Below are 21,556 nucleotides of genomic sequence, written 5' to 3' on the forward strand. Positions count from 1 at the left end.
TTTTAAGACCGAAATATCACAATCACATAACTAATTACGATGGCATTCTCTAGTGGGCAGAAGTTGGGTAATTTAATTAAGAGGAAATCTACAAATATTTGATATAATATTGGAACAGAAAAGTCTATATAAACCCTAAAAAATATACTATTTCATCAGCTGGAGTATTTTTAGACAATGTCAGAAGAATACTACAGAATTATCCTATAATTATAAAAATATTCTTAGCATGTGAAAAACAATTCTAAACAACTTAACAAGAGGCAAGTATTCTTTAAAAATCCTTTTTCCCAACACTAAAACTAAACTGGCACAAAAAGAAAAGCAGAAAAGATTCCCCAAAAACCCTCAATCTAAAATATAATTCGTATTTTGAAATAAAGAAACCACCCCACTTCATCCTCAAAATCACAACCTTAAAGAGTTGCTACTTAAACTTTAGTCAGTGCTCTGTGAACCATTTTATATTAAAATTGGATAGTTCTAAACATCACACATATAAAAAGTATTGTTTGACACAGTGCCATTTTGATGATAAATTGCAATCTATAGCTCAAATAATTCTACCCAGGGATTAACATTTCAGAGGCTGAGCTAGAGATTATGTGTGTGGATCTTGAATTTCATCATCTCCCTTTGGCACAATAGCTTATTCTTCTTTTGTTCACCTATTCTCTCATGAAGGGTCAGGAAAGCTTAGCCTTGCTGTTGCATCCATTTCATCTCTACATTAACCAGATACCTTGCAGTCTTTAGTTCTTATGTGTTATTCCATTACAAATACTATACTACACTATAGTATGGCTAATGAGGTTTGTACCAAATCAAAGGGTGCCATCAAGTGGTTATAATACTCTAAACAGCATTACACTAAGTGACTATTCCAGATAGCTTTCTTCAGTAGAGACAAACTATGCCACCCCTCTATGAAAGAACACATTAACGGGGCTAAGGAATGGAGAACTATTCATATTAATTTTTTTCATTTATTTTTCTATCCTTCAGGAATTGCTTTTCTGCATATGCTTATAAAGTACAATTTTAGAGCCACAGGATTAATATTTATGTCAGCAGATTATCAAATGATATTTATTAGGCACAATTCAAGCATGGCGGCACTATCAGGAACTAAACAAATTTATCAATCCAAATTCATAACTAGATTGATAGGAGCTTGTTTCTGAAAATAAGCAATAATACTGCACAGACTTAAAGCAAGACAGTGTCTTGTCAGATCTGTCTCCTATTCCTACCAAAAAATTGCAAGACTATAAAATAGAGCCAGCATTATCTGATCTATTTCATGCAGCCATACCTAAGGTCTGACAAGGAACCTAGCAGTTGGTGTGAGAATGTATTTTCAGATATTTAGAAAACTTTCAACAGGCTACAAGGGTCATTGAGAGTTTTAAAGATGGGAATCTAGAACCGCTCTTAGAAAACACACACAAGACAACAGGTAATTTAAATGACTCCCTCTGCAGAGCTGGCTCAACTGTGGCTGCTTTGAACCGTCCCACACCAGGGAAATCTCACACAGGCTTAAAGCTCTTCATAACTATATACTTAATTCTGCTGCAGAAAAAGAAAATTATTCAAGGTCAGAGATTTAAAAAGATTTAGAAAATTAAATCAAAAAAGCTAACGATCTTTAGAAAATTTAAAGAGCAGTACCAATAAGGTAGCAAACTCCAGGCAAAACTAAAGATCTGGGGGCCGGCCCTGTGGCGCAGCGGTTAAGTTCGCACGTTCCGCTTCTCGGCGGCCCGGGGTTCGCTGGTTCGAATCCCGGGTGCGGACATGGCACTGCTTGGCAGCCATGCTGTGGTAGGCGTCCCATGTATAAACTAGAGGAAGATGGGCACGGATGTTAGCTCAGAGCCAGGCTTCCTCAGCAAAAAGAGGAAGACTGGCAGTAGTTAGCTGAGGGCTAATCTTCCTCCAAAAAAAAAAAAAACTAAACTAAAGATCTGTATGATAGCATTCATTATTTTCTACATAGCTGTTGTGGATTGTCTTCAAAAATATCTCTCATCCCACATTTTCTTTAGAGCCTTGCCATGCTCCCATCAGATGGTGGAGTCTAATTTCCCTCCCCTTGAATCTGGGCAGGTGTGTGACAGGCTTGTGGTTAAGAGCATAGGCAAGTAACACTATGTAACTAGCAAGGCTAGGTCAGAAAAGATAATGCAACTTCCACTTGGAGAACTGGAATAGTCATTCCTGAAGTCGTCAGCTGCCACAAAAGCAGTCCAACTGCCCTGACAGAAATCTCAACTAACCCACTCAGAGAGATGAAATATGGAAGGCCTTGAAACTACATAAAGTGAAAAAGCCCCTCTCCTGGGCTCCTGTCCTTCCCCTGCTCATGTTCTAGCTGGCAAATACCCCAGACTACTGCATGAAAAACTCCACGCCAGAACTGCCCAGCTGAGCCATTCCCGAATTCCTGACCCAGAGAGTAACCTGGACAGTGACAACAATTTGATCTATTAACCTGAATTCTAAGTGGCAGAAAATGATAGTTAAGTTCCAGAGGCTAGTCAGCCAACTTCAACCTGCATTGCTTATAACACCACTAAGTTGGTTACATATGGGGATACAATAAGCACAACTAATGCCCAAGAAGCCGTCGAATACACAATGGTAACAAGCACAAGACTCAGAAAAGTGAAATCGCCACTTCTAACAGATGAAGAAAGGATGATGTGGTTTGGAAAGAAAGAAAAAAAGTTTAATTCTTACGTTTCATTCTGGGCAAGGAGTCAGATATTGTGGAAGAGACTGATTTGATGGTACAGGATCTTACAGCATAGAGGACAAGTTTAAACTTATTTTAGGGTAATCCACTTAAAAATACTAGAAACCAATGTAAGAAAAAGTAAGTTCTATCAGAAAGGAAAAAGAAAGGACAGAGCCTTGAGATATGCACTTTAACAAGAAAGAGAAGAAAAAAACATTTACTTAAAGGAATCTGACTTGGGAAAAAAATCATTGATATATCCAACTGTCTTTTGGTTATACCTCTTTTCTCCATAACATGCCCTCTTCCCCTGTGTTCCCTATCTTGCTTAAGAACAGCACAAGCATCCAAATATTCAAACTAGTAATCTGGAAATCATCCTAGACTCCCTGCTCTCCCTCAACCCTCAGAACTAATCAGTCACTAAGAACTGATTCACCACCTTCTAAATACCCCTTGAATCTCTCCCCCTCTTCTCTGTCTGCACCTGTTTAGGTCACTGTCCTAGTTCAGGCCCATGTCTTCTACCACCTGGATAACTGAATGAACTGCCTAGCTGATCTTTAGCCCTTCAGCTTTACACATCTCAGTTCATTCTCTGTAGCAATATTTTTTCAAACTATAGGCTATGATCCATTGGTGGCTCATGAAATCAATTTAACGAGTTGCAAAATCAATTTAGTGGCTTGCAACCAGCATTCTAAAACAGAGGATAAAATAAGAAACACTGGAGTGCATCCCGCAATACTAGTAAGAGTAAGATGTGTTTCACAAATCTTTTGTTTTAGATATATATAGGTGCCAAACGTGTACTGGGTCATAACGTAAAATGTATTTCTTAGTGTCAGGCATAGTCAAAAAAGTCTGAAAGCTAAAAATTGATCTTTCAAAATACAAGTGTGATCATTTTACCTATATGCTTAAAACTTTTCCATGGCTCCTGATAGCTTACTAGAATCATGAATCAGCATTATGCCTGGTCTAGGCAAATCTGTAACTGGACTTACAGATGATTCTGATGGGCAGCTAGGTTTGGGACCCACACACCTCTGGGATAAAGTTCAAATTCTTTCATACACCATACAAGGCTGTGTCTGGCTCTTGCTTATCTCACTAGTTTCAACCCCTTATGTTCTCCCCACTTTGGGAATGAAGCTGTAGCAATTTTATCTCTGTGCCTTTACCAAGGCCATTCCCTCTTTTTTTTTTTTTTACCCCAGACCCCATAATTCTCACACAACACTATCTGGTGGGTAAACTTCTGAAAGTCTTGCAAGCCATAGCTACTATGTCAACTCCTCTCTAAAGCCTTTTCCATGCCTCTGACAGACGCAACCACTCCCTGACATCCCCAATGGACCTTCCGCCTGCCCCTTTTCTAGCATCATCACTGTAGTCCCATCATTTCCTCATAGATCTGCCTCCCTGACTAGACTGAGAACTACTTGAGGATCAAAATTTTGTCTTATTTATATCCCTAAAGTCTAGGAAGTAAATGCATACCCAATTTTACAGTACCCAGGATAATGAAGTCCAAAAAAACAATCATTCTGTGACCCAGTTAAGTAGAACAATAATGGTCTCTTTCACAAAGAGTTTAATCATACTTTTCTTTTGTTGTTGTTTTTTTAATTGAGATATAATTGATGTATAACATTTCATTAATTTTAGGCATACAATATGATGATGTGATATATGTATATATTATGAAATGATTACCACAATAAGTTTAATTAATATCATCATCACACATAGTTACAAATTTCTTTCTTGTGATGGGAACTTTCTAGAAAGATCTACTCTCTTAGCAATGTTCAAATATACAATACAGTATTGTTAATGATAGTCACTATGCTGTAAATGGTTTGAAAAGAAAAAAAAAGCCAGTATAAAAGTAATTTTGGAAAATATCTAGAGTAAAAGAGAGAGAAAGGCATATACTGTTGATTGCTTTGGCTAAAGGGGTTTAATATGTATAAATATAATGTAAATAAATCCTATGATTTCTAGCGATCTAATTAAGAGTTTTATACCCACTTCATGTCATATGACCACTTTTCTAAATTTAAGTTTAATGAGAAAGGAGAAATTCTTCAAATTTATTTTACTGACTGATTTACTTCCAAATGACTCTATTTTCAAAAGAATGCAGTAATTCAGGTATTATAAAATCAAAGCCATTAATCAGGAAAAAAATATGAAATAAAAGGAAAAGCAAGAAGAAAATTACATCAAGAAGTTCTGGCAAAAGAAAGCTGCAACAGAGTATTCTCCCTACCTCACACCCCTCTACCCCTCCAAAGGACAGCTCTGTGCTTCTTAGCAGGCAGGGCTTATATTATAAAGTTAGAGAGAGAGAGAGAGAAAAAGAGAGAACTGTTTTCCTATTAAGCCTTTAACATATTTAACACATTCAACACACACTTTTCCTTTCATTATATTCTCAAATGTTCTGACTAGTCTAGTTTATTCTAACAATTTGGTTGAAATAATCAACAAACGCCACAAGAAAATTCAGACTGCCAGAATCTTAAAGGTAAATAACTCTAGGAAAAAAGTTATTCAGGGAAATAATGAGAAATGCTTCTCCTCTGCTACGGCTACTAGGTACAAATTGTCTGAGGATAAACTGTATGTAACTAGCCCTTTTGTTTAAAGTTCACAAGAAGCAATTTGGATAGATAATAAAATACAAATGTCTTCATTATTTTTGTCCATGGCCCTTATGATCTCAATAACAGGGTAATGTAGTTAGGCCTCCTAGATTGTTTCATCTTTTTTTCACCCATCTTTTTTTTTTTTTTGGAGAAAGATTAGCCCTGAGCTAACATCTGCCAATCCTCCTCATTTTTGCTCAGGAAGATTGGCCCTGAGCTAACATCCATGTCCATCTTCCTCTATTTTAAGATTTTATTTTTTTCCTTTTTCTCCCCAAAGCCTCCCAGTACATAGTTGTATATTCTTCGTTGTGGGTCCATGTAGTTGTGGCATGTGGGACGCTGCCTCAGTGTGGTTTGATGAGCAGTGCCATGTCCACGCCCAGGATTCGAACCAACGAAACACTGGGCCTCCTGCAGCGGAGCACGCAAACTTAACCACTCGGCCACGGGGCCAGCCCCCCATCTTCCTCTATTTTATATGTGGAACACCTGCCACAGCGTGGCTTGATAAGCAGTGCGTAGGTCAGCACCCAGGATCTGAACCAGCAAACCCCAGGCCACCGAAGTGGAACATGCGAACTTAACTGCTGCGCTACCAGGCTGGCCCCAGACCTCCAAAGATTTAGGAGACAAAGAGTTTCTACCCTAGTTCTGCTACTATTGCACAACTTAAGAAATATCTTCTCTTTACCTTTGTTTCCTAGTAATGAAATATCAACTACTGTCAACCAAATTTCCAAGGCAAGATAGGAAGAGGAGTTACAGAGTATCTGTGTATTGCTCAGAATTTCTCCAAAATAATTTTTCTTTAAAAATAAGTCTGTCTTAAGGCAAAGAAGACTACTCTTCAAGCAGTGAATTATTTTAAACTACAGTAACATATTTATCAGAACACTGTTTTATGATATCATTGAACATAAGATTATTACAATAATGACACTGTTTCATTAGTTGATAGTTGTCACAATGCTGATAAAAATCAACTATTATATCCAATTTAAGTAGGACCACAGAGACAAACTAGGCAAAAATATCTCATTAAATTCATGACATAGAAAAATTCAAAGGAAAATTTTAGAGAGAAATCAGGTATTAAAATATTTAAAAAATCAGTAGGATAACAGGTTATTCACAGAGAGTTGTGAAAATCTTACTTATTTTCCAGAGAGCTTAAAGGTGGTAAAGTACTAAGACAGGTTTTTATCCTCCAGCTGAGAACTTTCTACAGTGGATCTGAAATGCACAGGTAAATTTAGTTTCTCTAATCAGTTATGCATCTCTCTTATAATGTCAGCAATTCCATTTTAATAAGATATAATTCAGGAAAACATTCCATTTGCTTTGCTTTCAGTACAAATGCACCTATATCCAATTACATACTGGAAAGTTCCAATTCTACACAAAGAAATAATTTAACTTAGATTTTCAAGAGTGTTGTTTGTTTTTATAATTCACTCATGATTGTCTCTGAGGAAAGAATTACACAGGAGCCTTCAACACATTAACTGGTCTTTCAAGGTGGCTGGTGTGGCAGAAAACCAGAATGCCAAAAATCTATTCCAGTATGAGACTAAGGAAGCTTTATTCACATATTACTGAGAGAACAGAGACAAATGAAAGCAGCAAATTGAAAAATCTTACAACAAATCCTTTTCTATTAAAAGTCTGGAGTGTCATTAGAATCTGTAATACTGTAAAACAATTACCCAGTCTCTGTTCTAATGTTTTTCGCCAGTGGAAAAAAGAGCCTCACGTAGATTCACAATATCTTGCATGCGCCAGTATCTTTTACTGCTGAATTCCTATGAATAAACATGTAAAAGATTGCTCAAATACACTGCTGGCTTTAAATATCTCTAGAGTAGTATTAGAGGTTTGTTTTGATACCTGACTGTCTTGTTTATCAGCTTCCTCCCTCCAGCTGGCAAAAAATAAAATTGAAAGCAACTTTGGTTATCTTTCGCTCTCACTCACCTATGTGGAAGACATTTGAAGGTAGCTAGCAGGAAGAAGAAACTAAATGGCTCTAGCAATTTAGAAGGCAGACTGCAGTAGACTACGTGACTCAGTAATAACTACACAAATTATATGCCATCAAATTCATTCAGTATAAAGTTCAAGTTTAGACTATTTTTAGCTTATAGAAACTAGAATGCATGAGCTGTGGTATTTTCCTTACGTCCAGAAGTCTCCTTTTAGGCAACTTATGTTTATCTACAAGGACATATGCTTGTTGGAGATGTAGTAAACATCCACTAAAATACTTTCTATTCTATTCTTAATTTTAAAAGGAAAGGTCTATTACAACGCAAAGATACTACACTACTGCTCAATTTCCTTTAATTTTAAGGTCTTTTTGATGAAATGCATACATTAATTTAAACCTCTAACAAATTTAAACTTTTAAATATTACTCAAAAATGTAGCTTGGGGCTATTTGCCAGTGTGTTCCATTTGCTGTCTACAAAAAGCATAGTAGATTAAAGAAAATAAGATCAAAGGGTGACCACCACCTAAAGCTACAAAGTAATAACATGGGTTATCCACGTGACTAGTGGTTTTCCTGCTTGTGTTATGTCACTCACCTATTTTTCAAAAGTTGTAAAAACACCCAGTGGTCTTTAAAGCATTCTGGGCAGACATTTCATTGAAAATCTGATTTTAAAAAAAGGGGGTTGGAGGACCTACAGATGCAAACTTTTACTTACATTTTAAAGAGATCTCAATCTTCTGAAGTCCATCCATGCAAGAATCCCTAAGGGTCCCAAGACTCAAGGTTAAGGGCCTTTGATTTGATAGCAAGCTGGCTGTGGCATCTGTCCCCAGTGCAGGCTACTGCCTGCTTACAGAGGGAAAGATGATTTCACAGATCTAAATGGTTGGGTAAGTGACTCTATACTTCAATATGCATTCTTTCTGGAACCTTCTGCTTATAAAGACCTGTTCTTTGGTCAAGCATATTCAATTCCAAAACTGGTATTCAAGAGTTTCCATTGACTTGGTCCCTTTTTAACCTAATCAATTAATTAAGTACTTTCCTTATTCCCTCCTCAAGTTTTTCTTCCAAGTTTATAGTTTTCCCCTTATTTGTAAAGTCTCTGCCATGTATTATTAGCATGTATTGAATTCTTACTATATATCAATCACTATGCTAGATGCTTCTTTTACGCCTTTAATCTCTCTGATCCCAGCTACCATTTTGTAAGATATCTCTGTTTTATAGATGAGAAAACAGATGTTCTGAAAGGATAAATAAGTATAAAGCCCATATTTACACTGCTAGGACGCATGATTCAAATCCAGGTCTAACTGAGCCCAAAGCCTTGCATTCCCCACTACCAACGCTTCTCCGATTTTTCCTCAGAATTATCCTGAACAGTAAAGGAGTAGGATGCACACCTCTGAAGACCTGGGAGGTATAACCAGAAGCTGCTCAATCAAAACGTGACATTTCTTTGAACTTATGTTTCATATTTAAAATTTGTATTACTTTTGCCTCTTTTTCCAAAATGAGATTTCAGAAATGGAGATTTCATTATAAAAAGTACATATTACAAAATACATACCTTAAAGTACATATTAGAGAAGAAAATTTACAATCCAGAAAGATAGAAACTGCCACATACCTCTAGGGATAAACATAGGCATGTTTGAAAAGCTACTCCTAAAACATTCTTGATCATTTCAGTCCATATTAACTCATCTACCTCTAATTTCTGTCATACTTATTACTTTATTCTTGTTTCATGTGTGTATCTCTCAAATCAGATTTCAGTATCTGAATAGAGATGTGTGCACGTATCTTCCATAGTAATTAATTAAGCTAGGTTCTAAACTTAGTGACCAGAACAAAAATGTCTGATGAGTGAATAAATGGTAAAGTGCATGGGCTTCAGAGTCTGAAGACTTGAGTCTGAGACCAGCTAAGTGGTTTTCTGTGTGTTCTTGGGCTAGTCACTTAACTTCACTGAGTCAAAGAAATTATAATAATGTCTACTTTAGAGAGGTTTCTTAAGGATTAAGTGAGGTATTTTATTTGAAAACATTAGGTATTCTTTAATAAAACATCAAATATTTATGATTTATGAAGTTATTAATTAATCAGTTGATATAGTTTAATTTTATTTTAAGAGGCAGGTGAAGCAAGATCTCAAAATATATCATGCTGGCCTAGGAAGCAATTTTACAAAGAAAAGTAAACTGTAATAAATTCCAATAAAGTATACTATCTGCGTAATTGATCTAAGTATGAGGGCACAAAATTATTTTCATAATGGAATACATTTCACAACATATAAAGTACTGTTCTATATACTCGTCTACCTTCCCATTTTCCAAATCTTTAATTTGCCAAAAAATACATAATCAGGTGACCCCCGTGTTCTCACAGCCACCTCCCTTCTGCATCAGAATTCTAATTTGGTAGGTCCAAGTTGGGGCCCAGGTATCTGCATTGTCAAAAAGAGATGTGGATAATTTTAGGACAGTAAAAACTGATGTAAAACTAACAACATCAGCAGTTCTTTCCTTTACTACTATTACCCACCATGTGAACCATGTAACTATGCAGAGTCACAGCAACCATATAGTGAATTTTTTAATTCCTTAATAATCATATAATTCAACCAAATGGTTTTAAATTACTACAACCCTAGAAAAATCAACCACTTTTTTAAAAATGAAATATTCAAGGAAGTAATCTATTGAACTATATGCTTTTCCACAAAGGAGCCATGATTTCTCTTGCTTCTGCACAAAGTAATCCAGCCACCAGAAGCACTCTCCAAATTTCCTGCAGCTATCTATCAGAAGTACTCAGTCTTCTCTCTGAAATCTCTTATTTGGATTTTAGAAAGGAAATACAGTGCCTGTGCCTTTACTACAGTGCCCTGAGTACAGCAAACTGCCAACAAGGGCTGAGGCAGCACCCCATAATCAAACATATTAATATTTCTGCAACGAAATGAATAAACATTCACCCTAAGTGGACTAAATACTACAAATGGCCTCACTTCAGGTCAGGACTGGTTTTGCCAAAAATGAGTTTGAACCAAATGTCCAAAAAATAATGATTTTAAAAAGTCTTTAGGTAGCAGAGATTTTGGATTTTTGATGTCACAGATAAAGGACTATAAAAACTTTATCTTTTAGGTTTCAACTTGTATATCACCTTCATTAGAAAGCTCTCCGTTATCCACCAAGACTGGGTTAGGTATTCTTTATATGTGCAAATTTAACACCCTACACTTACTCCTATCTTAGTGGTTGCCTGTTTATCTCCCCCTAGATTGTAGGATACCAGGAGGAAAGAGCCACATCTTTTTCACTACCACGCTCTCAATAACTAGCAAATATCTCCCACACGGTATCCATTTAATAATTAGTGAATGAATAAGCACTAAGTACTTATTAGTACTTAGACTCTTATAAGTACTAAGACTTTAACCTACTGAAGTTGTATAATACTGCTTTACTTATGTGTATGGTATGATTAACATCAATAAAAATGAATCTCCACATAATGAACTGGGACAAAAATCAGAAAATCCTACCAAAAAGAACTACCCAATAGCATATACATTGTGAGAGTATGAAAATAGTGCTTTGTTGTAGCAAAATAAAGCTTTTCATTAAATTTGATAGCTAAGACATTTTACAAAGTAAACTACTACATGAAATAAATCACCTAACATGCAGTAGTTTACTTACTATTTTAACACAGGGTTTCTTTCATTACACATAGACAAATACTATACAGTTGACTTTAGATGTTAATTCATGTGAGGTTCCTTCCTGTGTCAGAAATTTTAGAATGCAGGATATGTCGATGGAAATTTGCTTTCTTCTAATTAACATACTATAATAAAGCTGACAAATAATTAACCAAAAATGACAGACATTAGGCAAAAAGAAAATGGAAAACTAAATAAGTACTTAAGCAAATAGTAGGTAGGTACACAACAATCTTAAGATTTTGAGGATTCTGACAGGCTCAAAATATGTATGATCATTCTTGGGCATACTTTGGCAGCAGAAGTTCCTCCATTATTTTCTTTAAAGCCAAAGGGTCACTTGAGAATAAAGGAGATGAAATATTCCTCTAGAAGCACAATCTGAAAGATTTCTGAACCAGAACAACTGGTTTTAACATATTTAACATAAGAAAAACTAAGCAGGAAAAAAAAGTATGCATAAGGGCTTTCTCTGAAATTTAACCAAAATGAGACGGAGCTGGCTGAGAAAGCTTCAAGTAACTACTAGCCATATCTAGAATACCCTACCTAATTTACACAGACAGCCAGTCATCCTTCACATAATCATATATTCCAGAAAGTTGACAGGATAATTAAAATATTAGGAAAGCCTTTCTGAACTATGAGCTTCCCATTCTAAATGTAGGAGTTTAATTCTGAGGGGGTTGGGAGGAACCCTTGTTGCTTCTAAAGTTAAGCTCAATTTTTTCTATGTGGAAACAAGAACAACTAATATCACTTTTCAAGAAACAAAATAGCTAATTTTGAACCTCAGGCCTACCAGGTCAGAAAGATCATTTAAAAAGAAGTTAAGTTTACAAAAAGAAAAAATTCCTTTGTAGGCAGATCACCTCTTCTGGCATGCCAGTGTCTTTTAGCAAGTTTGTAAGCTGATGGTGTTCAAAAGTGTACTTCATTATTTACAGAAGAAATGATATGATAGTTGAGGTTCACTCTAAATAATCTGGTTAAAAAAACAACAAAAGAAAGTGGGAGAATTGATGAAATAACTATGGCAAAATACTGAAGCTGGAGATGGGTATATAGAAGTTTATCTTATTCCCTTTACTTTAGTGTGTGTTTGAAATAATCTTAAAAATGGAGAGTTTAAAAAACTGGGTCTTGATTAGATTTATCCAAACTGCTATATTTGTATGAAGGAAAAGATTAACAGAGGTCCTTTATAGTATATTTCTTTCAAATTTCTGATTTAGAAATCCAAAAGGGTCTAAGACTCTGGGGCTGAAAGAAAAGAACATGTTTAATAAATTTATACCAAAAGGATGGCCTAAAAGAGACCTAACAATACAGGGCTCTTGCACTTATCATTCTTCAAATGTAGACTGTCAGTGCTGTGTGCTCAGCTCTCTCAGCAAGTAATCACTACAGCTAAGCACATCAATTTTCTTGTCACCCAGCAAGAGTAAGAGAATTCCATTCCGTCACTTTCTTCTTGACCAACTGGAGGGAAGAGGGTAGGGAAAGAACTGGTTTCCTAAATACAAAGTTAAATGAACTATAGGGAAAAAACATTTAGCACATATATAGTATATAATACTACAAATACAGATATAGGAGCATTATTGACTAAACAAGTGTTTAGTTATTGGGTTAACAGAAGAACAAAAAGTGGAGTACGTCCCTAGTGGAAGTTTGAAGCTCCTTTCCACCCACTTGGTGTCTTTCACATACAAGGAATGTCAACAGGGATTGATGAGGTTCAAGAAAGGTAACTGGACCACATTTCTAGGGGGTGGAACATTAATAGGTAGGCTATAAATAGGACTATATTAGGACACATCTTGTCCTACCTTAAAAAAAGCTGGGCCATCTCTGATTGGTACTTAGATTATAAGTTGTTGTATTGGTTACATGGGGAAAAGGATGCTTCTAATTTTTTTGATGTGGGTTGTGGTGTTCTTATATGTACTATTCACCCTTTGGAACTTTGGAAAAGTGGTATTTATGAGAGGCTCAGGGCTGAAAAGATAATTCCAGCTTGAAGCTACTGAAGAAGCTGTATCAGTTTAAATGGAAGAAAATGCAAGCTACATTTCCTCTAAAGAATATCCAGTCTTTAACCTGCCATCAGAGTGAGATCCCTTGGCTGAGATGACACAAAGAAAAATAATTAGAGGAGAGAAGAAGCATTTATATATTTTTTTTCCTCTGAAAGAAAAAGTAGAGGTAATTTATCAGAACACAACTTTGTGAGATCAAGACTGACTTGATTTCAGAAGAGGATTCAAACTTAAATTTAATAAGGCCAGAAACTTTGTGCTTTTATATTGTTTGCATTGTATTGTTTGAGCTATTTTATCATCTCTATTCTTGGCATAATCTTGTCAGGTGAGTTTGGTTGGGCAAGCAATCTTGTTCAACATAATCCAATAAACAAAACAGAACAGAGGAGGATTTATAATACTGTCTTGGAATTACCATAATTAATACCCCATCCTGTATATTTAAAGGGCTTTTGGAGGTAATATCAAATAAATGGCAATAAAAAAGGCGCTCAAGAGCCAAAATGCCCATCTCATTGGTCACAGGTGGAAATAGTGGGAAATACTGGATAGGTGGCCCCAAGAAAACACACTTTGATACCCCTGATATTCTCTAAGGAGGACACAGCACCTCGAACAGATCACATGCCTATCATTAAATGTATTGGGTTAACAGTTAAAAAAATAGAGGTCTATTGATCTTTAGTGGGGAGCTCATGGTTTTTTTTTTGGTTGGCCTGGGGTTTCATTGCTCTTTCTTTCAATTATGTCATCAAGAATGGATGCTACTGTAAACTTACCATTGTCTCTCCTGCCCTTACCTGATGTTTCTTTCTTCTGCTTGGAACGCCTTTTTTGCCTAAGTCTATTTTTTTCTTAAAAACTAATCCACTTCCTCTAGAAAGTCTTCCCCAACTCTGCCCTCCTTTACCGTCTCCTAGGGATATCTTTTTTCTTGTATTTCTTCCTTTACTTATATGACATCCTCGCTACTTTATAAATTTTAGGAGGACAGGCTACTTTATGCCGTCAAATATAAGTCTCCAGTGGTTTTTAAATGACACACCATTATTTTATATAGCACTAAGAAAGAAGAAAACACTACCAGTTATAATTATGGGACACCAAAAATGTAAGATGACCCCAATTTCAGAGAAGTTAATGAAACTTTTCATGTCTTTTCTTTTTTTAAAGATTGGTACCTGAGCTAACATCTGTTGCCAATCTTTTTTTTTCCTCCTTCTTCTCCCCAAAGGCCCCCAGTACACAGCTGTATATCCTAGTTGTGAGTGCTTCTGGTTGTGCTATGTGGGATGCTGCCCCAGCATGGCCTGAGGAGCAGTGCCATGTCCGCACCCAGGATCTGAACCAGCAAAACCCTGGGCCGCTGAAGCGGAGCGTGAGAACTTAACCACTTGGCCACGGAGCCAGCCGCTTCATGTCTTAATTGACTTTGTATCTTCAATATTAACAAAATGTCTGGGCATATAGAAAATGCATATTAAATGTTTGCAGAATGACTGCCTGAATAAATCCAACCTAAATTTGTGCTTTTCATCAATATGTATTTTTGGATTCATTCAAAAATCAAACGAACCTAAGAATAAAAATTTTTAGAAATTTTAAAATTAAAAACTATGGATATAATTTACAAATATAGTGGTTCTGATTTTAGTTGGATAACCTAAAGTACTAGAAAGGAAAAATATTTTGTTTTCTAAATATAACTGTTCTGACTTCACATTAAAACACACGCACACACACACACACACACACACACACGTGTCAATTTCCTGGGTGAACAAACATTATTATATCATGGTAGATAAAGAAACACGTTGATTGTGGTATCCATTCTCGATGATCTGTACTAATAATAAGAAAATGTATTGTAAATAATCCAGAATAAAGGATAATTTAAAACTCATTTAACATTTGTTTTTAAAGTATATTCCTATATTCATATTGTGACTAGATATTTGTTTAATTTCAGAAAACAAACCGGTTCTTAAACTTGGATTAAATGTATAATGGTAAGATGTTCTAAGTCAGAAACTGAAATTTTAGAAAGATGAAAATATTTTTAAGTTTAACCAAGGGAGCTGTTTACAAGTTGCTTTGGCATTCCTTTGAGATAATGGTGAAGTATAAATATTGAGAGGCATACGTGATATAAAGGAGTGGAAAAACTAAAATCCTGCAACTATAAATTTAGAAATCTAGCTTCCTTTCCTTTATATTTTCCTATGTCCTCTAGAAAGAACACTATAAAAACAGCTACCCCTTACTGAGCTAGATGCTTTACATATATTATTTATAATCTTCAATAACCTATGGAGTAGATATTAATACCATCATTTTATACTTGACTACACTGAGGCTATAAACGATTAAATAACTTGTCAAGGTCACAAAGCTAGCAGTGGTAAAATCACCTCTAAAGTTTCAACTTACATCTAAGTAGCTTTTCGGTCCAAAGAAGAAAGCTCAGAAAAAATTGGGAAACCTTCTCTGTGACAGAAACAAAAGACCCAACGAAATGAAGACAGCATTATCTCAATTTACACAAAGAGGCAGGAAAGTTGCTTTGAGAAAAAATATTCAGAATTCTGGTGACTGATAAATTCTGGAATTCCATTTTGCAATGTCTAGCAGCAGTCAAGTAATTAATCCTAATAACTTTTAGACTGAATACGTACAATAATTAAAGATTACCTTTACTAATCTAATGCATATATATCTCACAGGTTTATCACTATAGAAAGCACATTAAAAACTTCTGTGTGATTCTACAATTTCAAATGATTTCTTTTCATCTTTGTCACTAAGAGAGGTAGTTATTGCATAGGAGTTAAAGGCAAAGGCCATGGAGAACGACAAGACTGGATAAAATCCTGACTTCTTAGCTATACAACCTTGAGCAAGTTACTTAATCTCTCTGAGCCTCACTTTCTTTGTCTGTAAAATAAGGTTACTGATACCTGACTCACCAAGTCACTGTAATGAGTAAATGAGATAATGTGTATACAGCACTCCACACAGCACTTGGTATATAGTGAGTGCCCAATAAATTTATTAAAGTAATATATTTTGGAAACTTCTCTCTTTTATTGGGATATTTTATATTAAACAAAAAACTTTAAACATTTTTATTCACTCTGGAGTTGCAACACAAAGTACAAAGAAAAGAAAGGTATTAAAAAGCCATTCAGGGGCCAGCCCAGTGACGTACTAGCTAAGTTCCCATGCTCCACTTTGGTGGCCCAGGGTTCGCAGGATCAGATCCTGGGCACGGACCTAGCACTGCTCATCAAGCCACACTGTGACGGCATCCCTCATACAACAGAGGAAGACTGGCAAAGATGTTAGCTCAGCAACAACCTTCCTCAAGCAAAAAGAGGAAGATAGGCAACAGATGTTAGCTAGGGCCAATCTTCCTCACACACAAAAAAAGAAGAAAAAGAAAAAAAATTCCATTCAAAGAGCATGGCTTATCAGTGCCAGAACAATTTACCAGCAGACTTTCAAACAAAACCCAGATTTTACAAGAGAAAAAGACAGACTTTAGTCCTTTGAAATTCATTAGCTCTTCTGTATGTAATGTGGAAGCATATTTAAAATGTAAGACAGAGTACAACATTGAAACATTGAAATCTTTCTCCAGACAAGAGTCAATTTCATCATTCACCACTGAGGGGAGCTGTAACCTAGGAAAAGGTTTATACAGAGTCCCAAGGTTATTTTAAAACTTTCTCATACCTTAAAATATTCATCTGATAAACTCCTATTAAAGTATCTTTTAAATTAATTTGACAAGTATGCATGAATTCTCTTTCGGAGACCTTATAAGGAGTAAGGGGGCTCATTACATCCACATAACCATAAAGATGAGGGGATCCCTATCCCCCTTCCCTGCTTTTTCTCCTTAGTGCTTATTCAACATACTATATACTTATCATATATTTAACATACACTATGTATGTATATTATCTAACATAATATATATTCCACACATTAATTTTTATTATCTGTCTCAGTCCACACACACACACACACACACACACACACAAATCTAAGCTCCATGAGGAAGAGATTTTTGTGTTTTATACACCACTTTATTTCCAGTACCCAGAACAGTGCCCAGCACAAAATACATACTCAGTGAATTAACTGCTACTAAATGAAATGAATGAATACTGGTTCACTTATCTGAAAGGTTAAAAATGCATTATTAGGATGTCAAGCAAAGTAAACTGCTATTACCTAAAAAGTGTAATGTCTACTTATACTGAATTTGGTTTAAAAGAAAAATATTTGAGAACAGTTCTTTAATCCTACAGATGACTATATAGACAGAACTCATGAGAATGGCTTATTTAATATACATCTTTAGCAGAATCCTTCTTAAATGATCTGAATGGCAAAGGGAGTTGGGTCAATTAGAGAAGAGCATCATGAATATTAATACACGTTTCAATTTTTTTTAATACATATTAATATGTTTCATTCACCAGTTTTTATGGTCTTTTTGAGTAAAACTTTGTTGATTGTCAATTTTCTCATATAATCAACACTCATAAGGTATCATTAGTGCATTTCAATTTCTTTTAAATGACATGAATACTTAAAGACAATAGAGAAGCAATCTGAATACAAAATCCTTCCAGATTTTTATGTTTTTCCCAGTTTTTTTACAGTTTTATTTCATACCAGATTTGACAGCAGTTTTTAACAACTAACTTTTATCAACTCTTTCTGAAAGCATTTAACAGTTTTCATGAAATAATTCTTCAAACGAATATTTCATTGGCCTATGAAATATCTAGTTAAATTATACAATTACAGTAACAAGTCAACAGCACCACAAGAGTTCTTGTAAGGGGTCAAACCCAACTTACAACTCACTTGTAAGAGAAGTGTGTAGGAGTGTGTCAGAGTGTAGCCCACTAACCATGTTGACACATGTGGGCTTAAAACCAGGATGTTTTATAGACAAAATGGAAAGTGTGAGGTAATCCATGTAAAGTAAGCAGAGGTTGATCAGAAGAGTTTCTACTGTAATGGCATATGGATCCTTCACATACTATCTCACTGCCACTAGAGTCTACTTTTTGAATTTTTCTCCAATACAGTTCAAGGATGCTCAAGTAATTCCTCTCTTAAAAAGAATAATCCTTACAGGATATTGAGTTTAACTATAACCATTCATTCACTCACTCCTTCAACAAATATGTATTGAGTAGCTACTACACAAAGGCACTATATTAAAAAAAATTGTGGTGGATGAATGGAACAGAACTTTTCCCCTGTTAAATTTACTTATCCAAGCAGGGGTGCAGTGAGCATCTCAGAAAATTTACCTCGATTTTTCAGAGCAGGTAAAAAGAGTTAACACTCCTGAACAGGTAAAGAAAAAGAATTATTCTCAAAATTCATTTATTCCTCTCACTCTACAGGGTTAGTCTCCGCAGAAAGAAATTAAGTTCCTCCTGAAAACTAAAGAGGGAGAACCTACCCAATCCTATTCTATCTTCCAGGTGAGAATACGCCACTTTCTTTCTTTGTTTTGTTTTAGGTTAATTATACAAACTCATCCTTTCACATTAAATAGTTCACAATTTATGATAGTTATCTTAATCTATAGTTATGTAAATTAGTGTATTCTCTTTTAAGTTAATATATTTTAAATGCTTTAGTCACAACATACGCATGCATGCTCTTTCCCATGTATTAAGAGTATAACAATTTCACAATACTTCTGAAGTCTGGTAACTTTATACAATGTAAATAAATATGATAATGGATGCATTTAATATTTACCTTTTTAACTTCTTTTAAAAAATATACATTATACTAGTAAAATAGGTCAAATTCTATAATTGCCCCCCAACACACACAGACCAAAAAACCTGCTGTAAAGACAGGCGTACACCAACAATAATAAAATCATGAGAAAATAATCTAATAAATATTTGTTATTTTCTTGCATTGGGTTCCTAGCACGCAATATTTTTATTACTGTCATCATTATTAATAGCTGAGAAATTGCCTGCTCCTCTCACATTCTGATTAATTTTACTTTTCTTCAAATTGGCTCCTCAATACCTAGATTCCCCTAAGTTTTGATCATCTCTTAAAAGATGGGTATTATTTTTTTAATACCTATGGCTGAGATATTAGATTTCTGCTGCAAAGGCTAATACCCTTCCTTTACATGAAAAGCAAGTTTATACCACAATTCCATTTTCTTTCTTTTTTCTTTCTTTCTTTCCAATCTGGCACAGGAAATAACTATTATGGAAATAAGCAGTAGGGGGAAAGAACTGTTGTGCTAAAAAAGTTCAAAATAGGAAGCTTGCAACAGTATTCATAATCCAGGCCAGAAATAAAAGTATACAGAAAATACATACGCTGACATTAATTTTTTAAAGAAAGATATAAATTAGGGAGTTACTGATTCCAAAATGTTACATTAGATAATTCTTCTAAATATTTCATTCTCCACGAACTTGAAAATCAAAAATTTTATCTCCAAAAAAAAAATTTTCAAAATGTTCATAAAGTATTCCTAAGAACGTCATGGACCTAGAAAAGCTCTCTGAGATCATTTAGTAGAAATTCTTCATTTCATACATGAAGAAACTGAGTCCATAAAATAATCTACTCAAGGTCACCAGCTTTAAAGACATCAGGATTTATATTCAGTTCTAACCCAACCCAAAGTTTGTATCTTCTCTATACTATGATATTGGGAGAAAGAAAAAGGCATTTTTTTTAGATAAAAACATGAGGAGGCAGAGAGGAGGTAGAAAATCTTTCAGCTATTAAAAAGCATAATGATGGCTGAGAAGCTCCACAAATGCAGTGTTCTCCCCACTCCATAACTCAGAGTAAGGTCTTCAAAATCATCTGATGACTTAATAAAATTTAATCTCTATTAACAAACATTTGGAGAGAAGGAATGCTAATTATTTTATTTTCCATTCTCCTCCTATGGCTACTCCCTTACTTGACAGTCAGATTTCTAGCAACTTCAACCATTTGAGTAATAAAAGGCAAATGAGCAAAATAAGCTTCTGAGCGTAAATAAAGATATTCTTCATAAAAAGGATGTAAACATACCATTTAACTTGAGAAACACCCACTCCAATATGGAAATGATAATCCAAAATACACCTCTTTATCTCATGATCCATTTAAATCTCACTATTTTAAATTGAATATTTCTCTATTGACCTTTAAAATACCTTTATAAAATATATAACACAGAATTTAAGAAAAACATTTTTCCTAAAATCCTATAGATTTGACTGTCTTTTGCATTCAAACCTAACATATATCATGTGGCTTTATTTTTTCTTACCTTTCGGTAGGCCTGTTAGTCTACAGAAATTTGGAACTGGTGTGCCTCTATCCTAATTGTGTAGGTATAATAATACCTTTCTAAACAAATGTAAAGTTAGTTTTTACATACTTTTACCATTAATTACAACTCCAATTTAACTGGCTAATTCTTTAATACATCAAGTTAACAAAGAGACTTCAGATATATAATAGAGCCATGAGTACTGAAAAACAAAAGACCACCCATTGGAGAGAAATTCTTGACATGAGAATGAAAACTAGATTTTGAGTCTGTAACCAATTTCAAGAAGTCTAACTTTGCTTTTAAAACTTCGATGGCTACTCCAACTATAACATTCAAATCTATCATTATAGAAAAGCCAGAATTGGTGTTAAAATGTGTCAATCTTTAACGCAATAACACTGGCTTGATATCCAGCCATGAGAACTCCCTCTACTGTGTTTAGACCTGATCTCATTCCCAAGCTTCCCAGATCTTCAGGTCTAAAAATGGCCCCGCTACTGCTGGAAAAGTATAAGACCCCTTTCATCACTGAGAAACAAAACAAAGTCAGGCAGAGAAAGGAAAAATATGATGCAAAGCATGTTATAAATCTGTTATAAATCTATTTTAAAACTTTAATGATGATCATGATGATGACGACGATGACAATGATAAAAGCTAATAGTCATTGAAATTATTTAATCCTCACAACCACCTTATAAATTTATGAGTGAGAAGTTAAGAAATTTACTACAACAACAGAGCTTATAAGTGGAAGAGCTAGGCTTGCAATCAGACCTGACTCCAGAACCCACAATCTTAATCACTATATTTTCTTTGCCTGTCTTCCTTAATCCCTATTCAATAAACATCTATTGAACACCTACAATATATGCCTGCCAGTCAATTGGGATTCCACAATATGTAAATTAATTGAAGATGATTATTAAAGCACTAATCTAGAATTTCTCAATCCAGAGTTAAAGCATATACTTAGTTTTTAAAGATTTCAAAGGTTGTTCATGATTTCATTCAACAAGTATTTAAAT

The 21,556-nt window shown here is 34.9% G+C and overlaps 1 protein-coding gene across 45 annotated transcripts in view; it reads right to left on the bottom strand.

The window, feature by feature from the left end:
- The window catches only part of EHBP1 (EH domain binding protein 1), a 479,572-nt gene that overhangs the window by 237,110 nt on the left and 220,906 nt on the right, over nt 1-21,556 (bottom strand). The gene's annotated exons all lie outside the window — the stretch shown is intronic.

Source organism: Equus przewalskii, chromosome 14 (genome assembly GCF_037783145.1).
Source record: "Equus przewalskii isolate Varuska chromosome 14, EquPr2, whole genome shotgun sequence".
Classification (NCBI taxonomy): Eukaryota; Metazoa; Chordata; class Mammalia; order Perissodactyla; family Equidae; genus Equus; species Equus przewalskii.